Below are 19397 nucleotides of genomic sequence, written 5' to 3'. Positions count from 1 at the left end.
TTCATGGGCTGCCTGTGCTGTTAAGCTTCAACATCCAGTGGCGAGAGATAAATCCATGCGCAGACTGTGAACTGCAACCCTTGTATGTACTGCACTGTCCATGCCATTGTATGGGGAAAGGCTTTGATCACATTAGCACTGTCTGGGCTTCTTCCTGTGCTCGGGGCGGCACGTGATAAACATTGCCTCCAGAGTTGTCTTTTTAGAGCATTGTGGACACCGACTAGAAAGAGATAAACAGTAAGCGGTTTTAAAAGTGAATTTGGTCAATTGCACCACATGACAACGTGCGCAATCAACACATGAAGTTCACACCGATCACAAGTTTAGCTGATTTAGCTGTTTGCCTGCCTAATGCGGACATCTCGTCTAAACTTTAAAATTCTTCTGAAACGGATTACATCTGATTATTTCTGTGTGACCTGCTTTCTCCTTTTTTCAAAGAATGGGGATCTGTGGGTCTAATGACGGCCCAATTGTCTCAATTATGCAAATAACGTTGAAACTTTAGCAGAAGGCGAAGCACTTCAAATTAAAAGTTGCAGCTCTCTCCGGAGCCGCCCAGCACTGCGGGCAGTAACGAGTCACACTGCTGAGTAGGGGAGAGGAGCTTTAACAAGCAGGGGATTCATGGGGCAACTGTTAAAGTAGATTTGTTGCGCCTTGTTCTACCATGAGATGCAAATACCCTTTGGGCAGGGAGATGGGTCATGGGACTCTGCAGGATTACCTTCAAAGGCAGTCATGTGGCTGGCTCCAGCAAAGACACTGATTGGCTCGAGCCAGAGAGCTGCTCACATGCTTATCATATGAGATTCTCTTCTTAAAGTGGCGGGGTCACCACTCCCGTGGGATTCTTACCAGCTCCACGGCGGCAGCAGGACGTAGCAGGCGACCAGGGAGGACTCTGAGCAGCACAATGAGAAGGGCCCATGAGACAAATAAGGCGGCCCGTGGCAGTGTCCAGAGCACACTACCCATGCAAACTCAGCTGAAGGGTGTCCCAGGGCCCACAAGGTAGGAGTTTTACTTTTTAAAATGTAGGATTTAAACTTTGTGGGTTCATTCCTACAGATTCCTTCTACTTTCTTTAGCAGTAAATTAATTAAATTATTAGTGGTCAAAATGGCATTCTAACATGGCATTAGATAATAATTCTAAATTCTTTCGAAATTGTATCAAAACAGAAGTGCCATGCAGGAGGGTGGCATGTGCCCTGACTGTATTCATAACAACACAAATTTAGTGCTGTATAAAGTTTTTCGAAAGCGGACAAGTGTATTTTAAACTTCCCAAAGGAAATATCATGGGCAATGGGCTTAGAAAATGACAGGTGCTCACGTACACTGGTCGTGTATCGCTTGCCATGGCTAACAACTGGACCATACTCCGTGGGACTACTTTAAATATATAGCACGTTCTACTGTAATGTTTAAGTGTGTAAAATTATTTTAACCTATGTTTATCCTATGTTTGACTACAGTAAATAGATGGCCATCTTTTTTACGCGCAAAGGTGTTCAAGGTCTTCCACTTTAAGGCACCCATCGAGATCTTCGAGTTTTCAAAATCACGTAATGGAAGGCTTTTCCAAAAAAGACTTTATTTTCTTGGGAATACAGACACCTTGGCTAGGTTTCATTTTTTTACTTTCAGTGCAAACACATGCACACACATCGGACAGCCACTGAAGCGCACATACGCCTACACACACCCTCACACACACTGATTCAACCTGGCATCTTGGATACAAAGGGCCAAAGTAAATGATTCTGTATTAACACCTAGTAAATTGAAACATTACGAAGACAGCCCACTGGTGTGGCACTAATAGTTTTTCTTGCTCAATCAGACAAATCACATAAAACAGTCCCTGTAATGCGGGCTATACACGTTCCCAACATTGACTCATGTACATATGCCCCCCTCTAAAGTAAAAACAGAGGAATCATTTATGATAAAGAGAAATAGTGGCCTATGTGGTTACGAAAAAGTGAGTGGGTGCGCGCATGCGTGTGCGTGTGTCTGTATCTGCGTGTGTTCGCAGTGCTAAAAGCTACATCGTGCAACACTACAAGCGATGCTTTCTTACTGCGTTTCTGCACATACAAGCCTAAAATTTTTGTGAATCTAAAGAAACAATCGCAAACCTGAAAAAGAACGACTGTCTGCTCTCACACGTAGTTGTGAACAAGTGCTTTGGTTTTATATTCATACATGAACTGGTTATTTTTAATCATAGAAGAGTACAAACGCTAGAGTTATAAAAACACTAGGATCTTTTCATCTAAGCCAACAGTTTCCCTTTCCAGGCCTCCAACGTGTCAAAGGGTCGCTGTTTACACTAATCCGTAAGGCCCTATCGGAGGTGAACTCAGCATTTCATATAGACACCCCTTTCTCTGGACTGAAGTGGTCTAGCTCGGATGGCAACCTAATACCAACAAGTGACGAGGCATTTTTGTAAGAAGAAGACCGAGAGCCTGAAACTGGGCCCCTGAATTGAGGATGAACCTTCAGAAGGGCACATTACCGCAATGGCGACCAATGTCAAAAAGGCCGCACATAGTGTAAACTCTACCATAATGCAATGCTAGGCACTTCTCCAAAAGCGGGAGGCTCTCTTGAAAGTATCATTTCAATGAAAAACAACAGGTGTTACATACTTACTAGGGAGGGATCAAGCAGTCAAATCCGAAGGGAAGATTACACTCTAAAAACACCACACCTCAAACAGCTAAATTTGAATCCATTCTGTCCATTCTCACAATGCAGTATCATAGGTAACCTTTTTAATTTTGCACATTGTGATGGTGTTTGTTTAGTTGCTAATTAGTATTGTGGGTTCAGTACCTGCTGCTGCTTAGATGAGATCTGCGTGCCAGCCACATGTTACATGTGCAAACTCTGTAAGTCCACTCCAATGCTCTTTCTTTCAAAGGTGATCTAATAAGTAACCTCAATGAATACTGCTGGAAGCCCCACTGCTGATCAGAGAGTTTCCCTCAAATTGAACAAATAAGTCGTTTGAAAAAAATACTTTTAATATCCAGGTATTCTTTCGTATGTTACATGAATTTTGTGCTTAATTTCGCACTTTTCAGATTTTCTTCAAAGAGGGACTCACAGACCCTTTTTTTCTTTTGATTCTCCAATATTACACGACCTTCTTTGAGACAGTGCTTTAGCTACTTTTAATCCAGAACAAATGGTAATCTGTTTCCTATAAACACCTTAAATCGTTTTTACCTTCCCTGGATATCGTTGTATTATACGCTTTGGACCCCTTGTTGCTTTAGCAAATGCCATTGTTACTTTAACAATAGCGGTCATGCTTCCTCTGAACATAAAGTAGCTGATGCCCTGGTGCCATAAAATGTGTCCCCAATAAGGTAATTTCATAATTCTGAGATAGTGAGGTCATTTCTTGTTTTTAATGTGTTGGATATTTCAAGGTGGATGGATCAAGGGTCTTTTGGAATTTTAGAGAGAGGCCTTGGGGAGCTTGGCAGAATTATTCTAAGGTCATCTCCTGAGTCATGTATAATGTGTTGAGGATGCCTTCATGTTAAATATGTTGAAGGTACTTAGTGGCACATGTATGCAGGCACATTCTTCTATGTCATTTAAAAGGCGTCACCCACAGTGTGCTGCATCAGCCACCCATAAGGGACAGAAATACCCATCTCTTCTCATATGTGGTAGCAGAGTCAGGAGCAATGACCACATTCCTGACAGGCAACTTAATAAGACGTGGGGATTTATTTAAGTTAATTGGCATGCAATACAGAATTAGGGAATTGGCAATGAAGAAAAAGGTATGATTTAAGGAGTAAATCTCTCAGTTTAGCTTTTACATTAAGGCCCTTAAATGTGGATGTTGTTAAAAGTGGTTCTTCACCAGAGGCTATATTCGAGCATCAGAAAGGTGAAAGAAGGGGTCTTGGGATCAGAAATTGTCTCATGACTCTCATCTCCCAACTGTCATGCTCTAGGCATAAGGGATGTGAAGGATTTCTGAAGTTCTAAAAAAACATAGAGACCAGAACTGCCATTGCTAAAGAGCTACCGTGGATGGGTGTGAGTCAAAGACCATCCCACTAATTAGATCTCTGGTCCAGTATTGTGTTGTTGCCTTTAGCTCTATACACCTCAAAGAAGCGGCCTAGCTACTAGGAAACAACTGAGAGAACCATTTGAGGACAAGCCACAGCACAACCTGCTCTATCTGAAGTGAGTCAATCTCAAAAGGCATTACTATACAATGTAACCCACTGGGGAGTTGCCACAAGTCAAGAGGCGGGTGGTTTGTAGACCACAGACAAGTTTATTCATGTAGGTGAGGCTCAGATCCAAACATGACTGCACTTCTAGTACATTGAAAGCAATGAGTCCTACAGCTAAAACATTCCATAAAAGATTCTATGTGCCCCACTATACAAGCATCCTCAATATACGAAAGGGCTCCTTTTCGCCCAAGTACAATATTGTCAAGCTTTGTATATTTGCCTTTTTGGAACTTTCAAAGTTATTTTTATCCTCCAATATTTCCGGTTAGGTCCTCTGTAATGCTTAATTTTTTCACTTCCACACGATTTCTTTCAACCATAAACTGGTATTTTTACTACCAAATTTCAATAATTAAAAGGAACAATCCTGTTTTTACCTATGGTCTGGGCTTTTACTAGATGCAATCCACTGTGATAGCACACGCCTGCTCTCTCACTTGTTCACTTTACTCACACCCTGCAGGGTATTCCTTATGGTTTGGTGTGTTCCTAACATTTCCTTCTTGAAATTTGCCCGTTTTCTCCTGGCTTACCACTGTCCTCTCACCCTCTCTCTCTGTCCCTGCAACCACCATTTCAATGGTAGGAACGTGCCAATGGTACAGGCATGGCATGTACAAGGAACAACACAGGATGAAAGTGTAACATAAGTTTCCTGATTCGAATGAATTAGGGGCTGGGGGTAGTTATTTTCCAGACACGAACTTTTACTTTAACAGGCTACAATTAGCCATTATCTACCAGTCCAAAAGGCCTAAAAGTAAGAGGAAGAGGGAGAGGGAGACTGGAGAAAATGGAAGTAGTTAATGGTTCAAAGAGCATTGAATACAAAAAAATTACCAGTCCTGTGACTGTCCATTAATGACCGTGCCCAGTGAACTATGGAAATTGAACTGTGCCATTCCAATGACTTATGAGAGAGACCACGTCCTGTCATGGGTGATACCACGTGAAGAGTCAGCTGATCTTCATCCTGTTGCTCATTTCTTGATGCCCTCGACAACGTCGTGTGTATTATCATGTGAGAGCTCAGCCGATCTGAGGCCTGATTTCATCCCTCTCCAGTTACACACCACAGCATTCCCTGTGATGCCTCGTGACCTCTCAAGTAGGATCTGGCGCAGGGATGTAATCCTGGAATATTTAGAAAAAGATGTAACCTTTGTGTAATAAACACCACATATTGCAAGGACGTGGGGTGATGCCTACATTTATTGCAAGGGCACATTTAGAAAATTAACTTCTTCCCTCTTCCTAAACATGTCAGACTTGCATGAAAGAAATGCTGAATGTATTTCCTCTGCTGTACTATGAAATTCAAGGAAACATTTTGCACGGAAATATCGGGACTTCCAGTCCCTTTCTAGGTCTGGTGTTAGCATACATGTATATATATATATATATATATATAAATATATATATATATATATATATATATATATATATATATATATATATATATATATATTCACACAAACACACACAGAAACACACACACACACATATATATCTTCACTAAAACAACCAAAGTTTAAAGGGACTTTAGTTAGGTGAAAATGTCAGTTAAAACATGTTATTTTAAAAACACAAAACCACAGAAAGTCATCAGTTACAGTTATCCCAAGTATAACTAACTCTAACTAGTGCCCAAAATTAACTATAATTCAAGCTCCCGCAATTAAGTTATCCCCGGACATTAACTTGTGACTGCCAAGAGAATATAGGAACTTTGTTTTGCATCACTGTCGTTTTGGCAATTCTAATGATTATTTTGATATTTTCATTTTCTTGGTGGTACACCTCCATTCTAGAACGCTATCCCTAGTGGAACATTCCCATTTTAGAAATCTACCCCCATCATTTAGCATCCCCTTTGATGAAAGTGGATGGCTCCGGATTAGCACACAAAAGGGAAAAGCCCTGTTAAGCCCATTTCATTTGCTTGGCCTCATAAATGGCTTCTTTTGTCTGCTTCCTCAGTGACATGCGTTTTTACGTTCATTCCTCTTCAGTGGTTTTCAATAACAAATATAAACAGTGCTGAGAGCAGTTTTTAGCAACATGCCCACAAGCATATTTGGCAGCAAACTCGCTTGAATAAAAGATGCCGGAAGATTCATTAGCATTTACATTATTAAGGCTTGTTGCTCACACAAACTTTGAGTGGGAAGGTCAGATCCTCACATCGGGTGGGAGAGACAGTCGCTTATAGGACAGCGGCAGATTTATTTGAAAAGCTGACTGCCACATTTAATTTTGGTAGCATAATTTAAACAAACTTTGTGCTGATGAGTAAGGAAACACGAATGCAAACACTACGCACTTTTTCTTTTATATACATTTTGTATCCGTGGGTAGCTCCCAATATTTAGTGGGAAAGTTGTTTCTTTAGAATGGAGCACATCTAAAAAATCACTCTAAGGGCAAGATATGCGAAGCTTTTTATCGGTCTTAAAGCCTGCGGTTCCCTATCTCACAGGATTTGTGACTGCTAAATGGCTTGTACAAATGTTGGCAATACAGTACACGCTGCTAAATGAGTTTAGGAAATCATAAGGAAGGAAGGAATCGCTACTTGGATGAGATGTGTTTACGGTGTCCCTTCCTAACAGTAATTCCTTATTGTATTTAGTAAGGATTAGTGACCAAATACCAGTTGCAAAACAGTAGTACTTTACCACCTCCTCAAAGGAGGTGGCAAGCAATTCGCAAACAAGAAAGGCATCCTCAAAGGACCTCTTCTCCTTTGAGAATATTAAAAACATATTTTAAGAGTAGTCCGTGGTCCCAGAGACCACTGTCTGCTCTTACAAAATTAAAGTTAAATGGTGAATGTTTTTTTTTTTTGCATCCAATTTTCCTTCAAGGAAAACAGGTTCCACTTGCAAAAATGCTCATTTGCATCCCATTTTCCTTCAAGGAAAATAGGTTCCACTTACAAAAAATGCTTTATGTAAAACCAATCATAGTCATGGTGGCTGTCATTTCTAATGGATTAAAAATTGTGACCTACCCGATTAATATTCATGAGATAAGTCCATTTGCATCCACTAGGAATCGCTAATTTAAAGATAAAAGTTTCATACATTAGGAATAGCGATTTCCTAATTGTGTTTGGGAGAGAATCACAATTAGGAAAATCGCGATTCCGAATGTTAGGATATCTGGCCATAAACCTGGTTCCCTCAAGTTTCTGTTTGTTTGCCAGACTTTTCAAGCCTAGGAAAAGCCCAATGCCATCCACATTGACCTACAAAAGTTACAAATTCTTTTGCCATTTTTTAGCATTTTATTTAAGTGTAGTGCTGTTCATGTCGAGGCAAAAAATATCAAGGGCATTTTACCATTCCAGGCAAGTATTAACAAAATGCCATTGAAGCTCATCAGAGAAGCATTGTCCACACCTGTATGCCCACACAATATACACATGATTTATATATATCATATATATATATATATATGTATATATATATATACCCCCCCAAAGATACTTAAAATTAGTTAAGGTAGATTATTAACCTCTGACCTAAAGGTTTAACATTAGGTTTAAATTGAGATGTGGTTTAGAGAGGGATTGATTATATTTAGAAGTGTAATTAATATGTGTGCATGGTGGCATTTAGCTGTATACTAACCAGGTAGACCGACCACAGTTACATGGTTATTTTGTAGTTATATGATGGTTTGTGTGCTGGTTTAAAATAGTGAGTATGTGGGGGTTTTAAATGGTGAGTGCACAGTCGTATGTTAGTGGGTGTGGGCAAAAGAACATGACTGTGTGATTGTCATATGGGAGTTCAGCGTATAGTGGTGGTTGTGCCTACATATAATGATTGGTGTGTGGATATATACCATGTGTGAATGCCTGTATCTTTGTTGCTTTTTCTTGTAGCAATGTAGAAGTTAAAATGTTGGCTGTATGAACTCATGACAGTTGGTGTGTTTGTGTATTATGGTGGCCGCCTCAGTTTATGATGATGACTGTGTGGGCATTTGACGGTGTGTATACAAATGTATGCTGATGGGTAATGGGTTTATATAAACATGGCAAAATAGTAGTGTCACTGTGACTTTTGTGTACATATACTGGTGTTTTGGTGAACATGTAATGTTTGCTGTATACTCATATATGATATTAGAAGATGCTTTCTTTTATGGACCCTGTAAGGCACTGGTTAATGATGGGTGTATGGAAATAAATGATGGTCATAGTATGTTGGTGTATGATAGTTGCTAGTGTGTGTGTGAATGTATATTGATGAGTGTGGGCATATAAATGCAGCTTACGCAGGTATTTATGTAGACATATACAACATATAATGTTTGTTGTGTGATTATTTTTGATGTCTGTGAATGTTTTTATGATGGTGGATGTGTTAGCATATGATGCAATTAATTATGTTGTGTTGTATAGTGCAGTGGGTGCTGGTGGGTATGAGTTGAGGTTGACCTATTACAGCAGGTTCAAGACAGCACTTTAGCTCATCATTTTCCTAACTTTGTAGTTTTTATGTCGAAACACTGTTAACCTTTACTCTATTTCATCTTAAGTGGTGATGTTCGTTCTTTTAAGATATGTATATTTTGTTAAATAGTTAATTATAACATTTAAGAAATGCCAGATTTCTGCAAAGTGTGTGTACAGGTAGGAGTATGAAGACAGGAATGTGTGTTATAAGAGTATCAGACAAGTGTCTGCATCATGTAGATTGGGTGTGTGTTGGGTTCACTTATCCGGTGGACTGTGAGTATCTATTGTTGTGGAGTGTTTGTATCCATCAGGTGTGTCAGTCGTATATATTAATATGAGTGTATTTCAGTCTGAATGTATATAGTGAGTTGGTTCAGACATGCGTGCATCTGTAAAACTTCTGGAGACAAGAGTGTCTTTTGAAAATGTGTAAGAACATGGAAATATGTATGTGTGTTTTAGGAGTGGTGCCAGGAATGTTTGTTATTAGTCCAACTACATAGTGGATCACAAGTTTGTTGGGGGTGGGTTGTGTTTATAAGGCATTGTGGAGTATGTGTATTTCTGTCATTGATGTTGGAAGTGTACATCAGTGCAAGTGTATATAGAGCTACAAGTGTGACTGTTTGTGAATGTGTTGGTTAGGAGTCAGGAATGTGTGTCTTTCAAGAGTTTGCAGAATTTGCTTTGTTTATATTACATTTAATGTACATTTTAAAACAATTGAAGAATGTGTATAGTAAAAGCCTTTATTATTGTGTATTTTTATTTTTTTCAGAAGTTTGTAAGCAGTACAAAACATGTTTGCGAATGTTACTAAATAACACATTATGAACTAATACATACTCCTCATGGACAATTTAAAATAATAATCATAACTGTGAGCCAAGCATATATATGGAAATGGTAGTGTGTGCTCAAAATGTTTAATGAGTTAGTAGTGTGTGCAGGTAAAGTCAGGAGTAGGTGTTATCAGATTGAGTGCACATAAAGTCATGCATGTGTGTGTTTTAAAACTGTGAGCATGAGGAGAGTATGTATTTTAGGAGCATCAGGGATATGGAATAAAGGGTTTGTGTCATCACTGTATTGAGAAAGTTATGTATTGCTTTGAGTGTACATGCATTAAAAGTTTTTATCGCATGGACTGTGTATCAGCTATGTGTTTCAGATGTGAGTCAGGCACGTTTGTGTTGTAGTAGTGTGCATAAGGCATGTGTGTCTCTAAATTATGTATAGAATCAAATGTGTGTGTCTCTAAAGAGTTTGTAGAATGAGGAGTGTGTAGTTATTCTGAGTTTATAGAGGTATGAATGTGTGTGTTTTATAGGTAGGTGTGCCTGGGTGTGTGTGTGTGTGTGTGGAGAGAGCATGTCTTTTTAGAGTGTTTCCAAAATTATTGTGGAGTGTGTGTGCCACTTTCAGTGTACGTATTAGGTATTGTGGCATGTGCCTGTTACTCAGATGTGTATGTATGTCTATCACGTTTAGTGTGTCAGTATCGTACATTGTGAAGTATGCGTATAAGAGAAGTGTGTCAGATATGTGTATCATGTGTAATGTGTTTTGGATGTGTATTATGTAAAATATATCTATCAACCGTAGTGTATATACACAGTCAGGAGTGTGTATGTGTTTTATGACTGTGAGTCAGGAATCAGGAGTTTGTGTCTTTCAATAATGTGAAGAGCCAGCAATATGGAGTGAGGAGTGGGGCATTTGTATCGTGTGGACAGTCTGTCTGTTTGTATCATTTAGAGCGCATGTATCAGGTGACATTGCGACATTGAGTGTCTACATCTGTGGGTTAGTCATCTAAATTAGTTGGTGAGTTTACAGGGTCAGGAGTTTAGTCAGAGGTCAGGAGTGTGTATATCAGTCTGAGTGTTTATGCAGTCCATAGTGTGCATGTTTTATGAGTATGTATGTTAAAATTAATGAGTTTTTGAGTATGTATGAAACAGTAAGGAGTGTGTATCTTTCAAAAGTTTGTGTCTCACATGGAGTTTGCATGTGTTCAATTTGCTTATTCCATGTAGTGTGTGTATCGGGTATTATACAGTGGGTGTATCCATTAGATGTGTTGAGCAGTTACAATAGTTAGTGTGTACATAATGTCAAGTGTGTGTGAATCCTAGGAGTGTATGTGTTAAAAGTCAGAAGCATGTGGCTTTCTAGAACATGTACAAACATATATATCATATGGTGTACATGTCTTGCATGGTATGCATCTAGTGTTACGAACTGCGTCTATCCTTCATGTGCTTTAGATATGGGTACAGTATACACATATCTGTACAGAGCAGTGAAAAGCGTATGTAACAGAGAATGATGGCAGGTGTGTTTATCACATGTAGTAAACGTGTTGGGTTTGTGTCTCATAGGACATATGCACAGGGAGTGTGTATGGAATATGTTGGCTCTGTGTGTTAAGTGTAGGCTGTGTGCTGTTTGTGAACTCAGTTTAAGGGCCTGAAGGTGACGGATATCCCGTCCGCCGAAATCTAAATACCATTTTTTTCTATGGTATTTAGATTTTGACTGACGGGATATCCGTCACTGTTGCAATGGAGTAACCCCACTGCCAAGATCTAAATCAGGTTAGGGACCCTAACTTCCCAACTTCCTCAGGTATGTGCATTTCACCACTGTTCATTAATTTTCAAAATAGCTTGCATACTTTCGAACTTTTTAAACTTCTGTCAATATATCTATTAGTTAACATGCACACTAAACTATACTTTTTGCCTCACTTCTCCAAATCCGCTGAATGGATTTTCATTATAACAAGAAAATGTCTTATAGAAAATCCCTTCCCATTGTAATATTGACTGAAAAAAGAGTTTGAGACCTACACCCTATCACATTTTAAACATTTAACCAATGTGTACACATTTTTGCACACTCTTACAAATATCCCCCACTTCAATTTTGTTCCTGACTTTGGTGCAAAATTGTCAACTGGAGCCAAAGTTATTAAAACATTTATCACAATTACATGAGGTAGATAAGTGAGTTGCACATAGGTTGAATATGCGATATGGCCAGATGGAAAGTGGATAGAAATGTCATTTAGATGTACATTGGGCAGGAGAGTCAGTGATGTATTTAGCTTATAGAACCAATCGCATGTGCAGTAGCTGGAGAATCAGTCATATTCATATTGACTGGATGGTCGATCACACAAGCATTGGGTAGTCACATGCAAATAGATTGGATGGTCAATCCCACAAACATTGGACTGGGAGAATCTGTCACATATGCATTGGGCACACATACCTTGTTGCATGTCCATTGGTAAGAGAAGCATTCACATGTACACCAACAAGAGAAAGAATTACACATAAACTGAGTGGTACAGTTGTAAACATACATCAGGTAAGAGAGTTAGCCAGTCAGTTTTCAGTTTATTAATAAGAAAGTACTAAACACATTTTTTGAGAGGCAGTCTCAAAGAGAGTTCAAGGAGATGTATATTAGTGTTGGTGAGGGACTTAGATACATGTATAAAGGATGGTTTTGAGTGTCATGTGCATGCATATTAGGTGGATTTTGCAGTCACGTCTACGTGACCAGGAGTGTTGCTTGCACATAAATTGAATACAGGAGTTACTCAGACATATTGTGTGTGGGGGCATATCTTCCATAGTCATTGGATAGTAGAGCTTGTCATGTGCACCCTAGGAAGGATGTTGGATAATATTTATTTGATAAAAGAGTCAGTCCAGAATATGGTGGACACCACAGGAGAATCTGTCATATTGAAAAGACAATGACATATGTTAGAAAAAATAGCCTTATACAAGTACATAAGGTAAGACAAGATACAAATACATAGGATAAGACAATCAATTGCACAAACCTGAAATGGAGTTGGTTAGCAGAGCTGCTCAGCATATATGGGACTGGAGAGATGGGTAAAAATACATTGGGCAAAGGAGTCAGTTACATACACACTGAGCCAAGTGTAAACAGAGATATAGAGCCTGTCACATATCCGTTGGAAGGAAGGAGAGGTACAAATATGTTAGGCAGAATAGTAAGGTGGCCTAAGTGACATCTATACTACATTAGAGTCAGTTACGTTTACATTGCATCAGAGAGTCAGTGACATTTACGTATGTAAGGCAGGTAGTTGTACACACATTGAATAAAAGAGACACATATACGTGATAGGCACGCTGGACTGACATACAATAGGTAGGAGAGTCAATTTCATACACTGCGAATGGAGACATTTGAAAGATAAGTGAAAGATTCAGTCACATTTTTATAGGGTAGGTTACCCAGTCAAACATACAATGCATGGAAGGGTAAGCCATATGAGCACTAGGTAACTGAATCAAGCAATTCTAAGAGCGGTTAATCATACATCTTTTGGGTAAGAGAGGCTATTATAAGTACATTGTGTGGGGTAAGTGAAATAGTCATATGTACACTGGTTATAGGAGGAAATGCTATGCATAATGGCATAGGAGAGTTGTCAATCACATACACGGTGGCTAGTGGTGATGAAGTTGTCATCAATCCATTGGGTATGAGAAAGGGCCAAATTTACATTGGGAATGAGTTTCAGGCACTTATATAGTGGAAGGAGAGTAAGTCACAAACATACATAGCAAGCCATACATGTGATTTAGGCAGTGTAGCAGACAACACATGGATTGTGTGGAAAAGGTAATCACGTGTATATTGAATAGGCAAAAGAGTTGATCATATATGGTGTTTTGGCAGAGACAGGGACATCAATATTGTGTGAAAATTGGTCACTCATCCACTGGTATTAGAATAGATTGCACATAATTTGTATGTCAGTTGGTAACATTAAAATTGGGTGTGAGTTTTGATCACACATATAGTTGGTAGTCAACAGATAAGGGCATATATATTTTGTTTTTATCATATTTTTGTAGGTGGAAGGTCAAACACACATGCTATGATAGGGCAGGAAGGGACACATGCCTTTGGTAATGAAGTAATTTCCATAAGCACTGGGCAAGAGCATCAGGGTCCTGTACGAAGTCAAGCGGGGGGGAGGGGGTAAGTGTGACTAATTTAATATGTGACCCATCATATTGCAAACAGACATAGGCTAATCTATACTTCGTAACATTACATTTATTATCAATTTTGTTTTAGGAATACATTTAAATTCTTGTCCAACATCTCCTTCTTCTGGGATCAAAATAAGAAAACTGATAAATGTTCGTTTAAATTAATTACCTATGTGTATTCATAGTATATCTCCTAATGGCACCAAAGTGTTTACTTTACTTCATGTAAACGTGAATTTCCACTAAAAATTGCTACCGCGATTTTCAAGGCTATGGGAGTTAGAGCATAAATATGGATACAGCTCTCAACTGAAGCAAAAAATGGGCCTCCCTTTATCAAATAGTGACATGTCACACATGCTTGTACCTTGACCCTGTGTCTGCTCATTCAATAAGGGACCACAGTGTGCGTGACGTGATTTGATGTTCTTGGTGAATGCAACCTTCGACACCTTTTATAATTATAATTAACTAGCACATGCAAGCGCTTGTGGAAGGAGTCTACAGCTACCGCCCAGACAGGTCTTAGCCCTGCTCGTTCCCTCTGCTAGGTACACCATGTTGATCTTCCAGTGAGTTGGTCAGTGTTAATTGGATTGATCCTTCTCTGGAAACCTAAGAGTGTTGTTTACCTTTTTTTCTGCTAAATCTGCAGCTTCAACCTTTATGAGATGTATTTCTTGATATCAAACGTGTTTCTTATATTATAGTTCTGATTTCTCATTTTCTTCCAGGGTCAAAAGGCATGGATTGAGAAGACCTTTTCCAAGAGAGAATGCATCTACATAATTGCCAACAACAAAGATGTTAGTCGGTGGGTACCAAGTGTGTCTTCTGTTAAATGATCGGACTGCCTCTAGATGCTCAATTTGTTGACATGAAATGTATAGGGCCTGATACACTAAAAGGCCTTGTTGAACACTGTGATTGGTATTTTGTCTGTTGCAGTGCCAATAAAGCACATCCCTAGATTCACAGCAGTGGCATGGATTCCATGGCAGGCCTGGTAGAGAGTACACATGCTAAGCAGTCTGACTGCTATGAACAAGTACTTGGACCTTACCTACAGTTGGTATTCATGGCCTCCCATCACCAATGTGGGAAAGGGGCGGCAGCATTCAGACATTAGCAGTCTCCAACCTTTTTTGTGATAGCAGTAAGTTCTAGAGAAAGTTTCATAAATGAAGCATTCTTTGATATTTTCTTTACCTGATAAATGGATTGGAGGGATACTTGCCTAGCTCTGCTCATGAAGTGCATGCACATACTATAAGGGAGTCGACAAGACATAAAGGATCATCTGTGACTCTGGTTTGCAGTGATACTGAAATATATAATAACAGTTTACAAGTCACAGACAAACATGCCCCAGCTCTCCTTTTCTGACTCTCACTTAAAACAATAAGATAGTGATATAGTAGAAAGTGAATTACTAGCAGGGAACTAGGTCCTGAAGAAATAGCATGGCCCACTAGGCCATTGAAAGACACGGAGAAACATATTGACCACACTTATAGCCAATAATGATCATTTTAACCCACTCCTAAAACTGTTCTTTCCAATCTTGTGAAAGAAAGGGAAAAGGAATAAATACCAAAACCCGATCTACACACAAAGCCGTAGAGACATCATAACAGAAACGACTATCATTGTTACTCTGATATGTATTGAAAAAAGACAGTGAAAGAGCTCGTCCGCCTAGCAAATAATTGTCGCTGATGATCATGAAGCTTGCCATGAAGCGTGGGTGAGGGGTTGTGTCCTGTTCTTTAAGAAATCCAAAAGATTGCTTTTGACCACCGGGTTTCGCGAGGTGTTCCAGAACACAAAGCAATGAGCTATCTAAACTATGCACAGGGGTAATGGAATTGTCCCGCAGGGTAGGACCGTCATGCAGGCATGATTTAAGCAGCAGGCTAAATTATGTGGCAAAAAAGCCAAATTATGCGGCACGTTCTGTGATAGTATTACTTCATTTTTTATTTTTACACTTGGTAACACTGTTCGGGCAAAAACGACACCGTATTAGTGCCAATTTAAACACTCAAATACAGCAATATATAATTGAAAGATGACAAGACAAACTTTGCAAAGGGATTTCCTCCCTGCATGGACACGTCGTCACGTTTTTTATTAACTTTTGATTGGTTTGAACTAGAAACATGTTTTTGTAAAAATCTGTGGAGTACGGAGTAGCGAGATGGATTATGTAACAAATGCAGCAAATTATGGACGTAAATAGAACAGCCCCTTTCATGTATGAAAATCGTAAAATATGCAGAACAGCAGACTTCTCTCAAGGTACTATCTAGAGAGCGACGTCTTGATTCTGCTTCCACAATTCAGCAAACGGGACATGTATATTAGGCTTTTGAAACTCGCCATTATGTTAGAGAGAAAAAATACAACGAAATCTTTGGTCCCGAAAATCCTGGATGTCTGCCTGTGCAGCTCAGGCTGGCTTTAGGGTGCTGCGACCAGTGTGGCTGCTCTGGGCGCTGATCTGAGAGGGGGAACTGACCTGGGGGTGGTCAGATGGGAGGCGCTGTGATTAGCAATAACGTACGATTTGACAACATCTGCAGGTTTCCTTGTGCCTCCAGCTTTCACGCAGCAATAAAAATGTCAAGATAACTCATGATTGATGTTCCTGCTAGAGAGAGAGAGAGAGATCAGACATTTGTCTAGTGGAAGTTTTGACTCGCCATAATGTAGCATAGAGGGTTAATATGCCTACTGCAAAGAAGATATCTGTATTTTATGTGGCTAGCTGAGTGGATTAATAAAGCCAGACTTTATCAGCACTTTAAAACAAATGAAATGCATGTGACAGAAAGGCTATGCAGAGATGAGGAGCACTTTTGACGGGTGGTAGCGAGGGACTCCATGATGGAGGTCATGGGTGGGGCACCAAAAAGATTTCTGTACCAGGCACCACCAGCTCTAAAGCCGGCCCTGTGTTCAGCACACAATATTATAACATTATCCAGTGCTCACTCTATTGATGAGAGAATTTATTCTGACCTACTAGTGGAATATAAATGCATGGAGTTGGTCACAAGAAGCAGAGCTGACAAAGATCTTCCACCTTAACTAGTGATGACGACAGATAGAGACAGAGATATGTCTAAATCCCCATTCAAGACTTAGATTGTTAATGTTTGCCCTCAGTATCTCCTACATGGGCAATTTGGTCATAGCGGAGGGTGTTCACAGGTCTTCCTCTTTGTTCATATATTCGTCAGTGTGAGATATGAGATTCCCTGGATAGACCCAGAACGGGGAAAGTTTTCATGACTTTTAGTGTAGAATATTGTGAGTTAAAAAGCTGTAATACATCATGACATTAATAATGTGTTTCTTTGGGTAGCTAATCGCTAGAGACCCTTCCTGTTCTAAAAAAGCTGATAGTAGAGCTCCAATTGGGCCACTTATAAAAAAAATACTGTTTGTTCCTGATTTTGATTGCCATGTTATGTGCTTCATAATGTTAGGTGAGGTGGAGGACTGTCAGTGTTTCACCTGTCTGCTCAAAGTTAAAGCTTAGGTACAAGGCACAAGGAACCCCCACTTGTGGGAACCCGGTAAGGCAACTGTTAACTGTATTCACATGTCTTTACACTTACACACTCTACTGTTTCCATGATTTCTGCTCATCCCCATGTTAATACTCCCTATTTTTACCCCATCCTCCTTTCTCCACCACCACCTCCTTTTTTCACACCTTCACTAGAAATGACTAAAAAGTCAGCACTCATGTCAGTGTCACTTACCATTTCATAATGAAGCAGAACTCTTTTGAGGCTTTCACTGATTGAAGAGAGAAAGAATCTACTGCCTCATCTCATTTTATTTGACAAATGATGATTTTGTGATATCTGACGAAAGTCTGTGGCTAGCAAGGAAGCCTGTGTTGGGAAAGCATAATGAGGGACTTGGACAAAAGCTACAAAAAATCTCAAAAAGCTCAGATGTAGCAAGTGATACTATAGAAAAATTAGCAGCCTTTATAATAGATCACCTACTGCTCTACTTTTATAGAAATTCATTAGGGCTTCAATTCCCTTCAATCAGCATTTGTAAAGTGCAGCGATGTCACCCCTAGGGGATAGCTGGGTGCTGAGGGTACCAAGTCTCCGTCGAACCACCAGGTCTTGAGTTTCTTTCTGTTTGCCAGGTAGGGTGCTGTTCGTACAGGTTGTTCCAGATCTTAGCAGCGATGTAGGAGAAGGAGTGCCCCCAGGTACGGCTATGGCCAATGTGGGGGGGAAGGGGGTGCACGAGGACAAAGAGAGGAGGAGCGCACGTGTCTTGAGGGTAGATTGAAGTTCAGTCGGTGGTTGATGTACGATGGTTTTTGAGTGTGTGGAGCTTTGTATGTGTGCCTGAGCTTCCTGAACTTGCATCTCTTCTGGATGGAGAGCCAGTGGAGGTTTCTGAGGTGGGGGTGATGTGAGTCCGTATGGTCTGGAGTCCTTTTAGCTTTTGAGGAGCTGGGAGGAGATGCCTGTGTAGAGAGCGTTGCCATAGTCGAAGCAGCTGGTGACGAGGGCCTGGGTGAAGGTTTTTCTGATGTTGAAGGGATCCATCTGAGGATTCTGCAGATCACGAGAAGGGTGTGGAAGCAGGAGGAGGTGACTGCGTTGACTTGTCGCTTCATGGTCAGTTTGTTGTTGAGGGTGATGCCACGGTTGCGTGCATGGTATGTGGATGTTGGTCCGAGGTCAGTTGGCACCAGCTGTGGTCCCAAGCATAGGTGCTTTTCTAAAAAATCAAAACTTCTGTCTTGTTGGAGTTGAGTTTGAGGCAGTTGTCTCTCATCCAGTTGGCTACGTTGGTCATGGCGTCGCAGAAGTTGATTTTGGGTAAATTGGCTTTGGGTACGTTGCATATGATGTCCTTGGGTTCAGAGGTGAAAGGGGGCAGCCATTTGCTCTGTTTGTGACCTGTAAAGAAAGAGGCGATTCACTTGAAGGCGTTTTGCTGTATGCCGATGTTGTATTGTTTGTCGATGAGGGTTTGGTGGGAGACGGTGCCAAACGCAGCAGAGAGGTCATGGAGGATCATGGCCAGTTTCTCCATGGCTAGGAAAGATCTGATGACATCTGTGGAAGCGATCAGCGCTGTCTCAGTGCTATGGTTGAAGTGGAAACCTGATTGTGAGGCATCAAGTAGGTGGTTTTGTTTCATGTGTTCGGTGAGTTGTTAGTTGATGGCTTTCTGAAGTACTTTGGCCAGGTAGGGGAGCAGAGAAATCGGTCAATAATTTTGAGATCGCTGGGTTCCGCAGAGGGTTTCTTTAGGAGAGGTCTGACGTCTGCCTGTTTCCACCTGTCTCAGGAAGCTGCCATGCAGATGGAAGTGTTGATGATGCTGGTGCGTTTGTTGCTGATTGGGATGGTTCCGAGATTGAAGAGTCGGTGCGCGCGCAAGAGTGGATGGAAGACATGATTTCATGGTGGTCTGAGTGGTGAGCAGAGACTAGGTGCTGATGATTTGGCTGCTGTGTGTTGGTTGGTTGAGGTGGTTGAGGTTGAGAGATATGGCTCGGGGGTCAAAATTGTTGTCGAAGGAGGCAATCTTG

At 40.3% G+C, this 19397-nt stretch overlaps 1 protein-coding gene across 1 annotated transcript in view; it reads left to right on the top strand.

The window, feature by feature from the left end:
- The first annotated feature begins 603 nt into the window (after positions 1 to 603).
- The window catches only part of LOC138284032 (transient receptor potential cation channel subfamily M member 1-like), a 36884-nt gene continuing 18090 nt past the window's right edge, over positions 604 to 19397 (top strand). Inside the window, exons 1-2 of the mRNA XM_069222396.1 lie at positions 604 to 1017; positions 14548 to 14627. The gene's annotated coding sequence lies outside the window, so the exon portion shown is untranslated. The remainder of the gene's footprint in view (positions 1018 to 14547; positions 14628 to 19397) is intronic.

Source organism: Pleurodeles waltl, chromosome 3_1 (genome assembly GCF_031143425.1).
Source record: "Pleurodeles waltl isolate 20211129_DDA chromosome 3_1, aPleWal1.hap1.20221129, whole genome shotgun sequence".
NCBI classification, from domain to species: Eukaryota; Metazoa; Chordata; class Amphibia; order Caudata; family Salamandridae; genus Pleurodeles; species Pleurodeles waltl.
This window is presented reverse-complemented; position numbering and strand designations above follow the sequence as displayed.